The sequence below is a fragment of the Octodon degus genome, unplaced genomic scaffold, assembly GCF_000260255.1.
Source record: "Octodon degus isolate 3935 unplaced genomic scaffold, OctDeg1.0 scaffold00059, whole genome shotgun sequence".
NCBI classification, from domain to species: domain Eukaryota; kingdom Metazoa; phylum Chordata; class Mammalia; order Rodentia; family Octodontidae; genus Octodon; species Octodon degus.
The window spans coordinates 3,810,981-3,811,509 of NW_004524635.1; positions in this window are offsets into that span (position 1 = coordinate 3,810,981).

The window sequence follows — 529 nt, forward strand, 5'->3', positions numbered from 1 at the left end:
AAAGCTGCAAAGTAGAATAGTTGGCTGGTGCCTTTAACCCCACAGAGCATTTTAAAGTAAGCTTTTGAGTGCAGAATGCTTTTGAATAAAATAGCTGGCTCACTTTGCAGTGCACTCTCAAATCCTATTAAAGGAAAACTCACTCTTCCAAAATTGATTAAATCATTTAATTTAATTGGCATGCTATGAACATCTGAACTCGTTTGCTTGCAAATCTCATTGTCATTTAGAGAGAGGTTCATTATTTGGCAGTCCTAGTCAGTTTAGAAACAATAATGGATGGGCAATGTAATTATCAGTCTTCTAATCACTAAACTTTTGATGAGGGTGTAAACATATTATTTAGGTTCTAGAGGTTGATTATTAACTGAGCTAGAAAGTTTCACTTATTGAAAAGGAAAATTTGAAAAACGACCATTCAGGGCCGGCAAGATAGCTCAACAAGGGGCTGGGGAGATGGCTCAGTGGAATAAGCGCTTCCCTGGCAAGTGCAAGGGCCTGAGTTCAATCCCTGGTTTCTCAAAAAAAA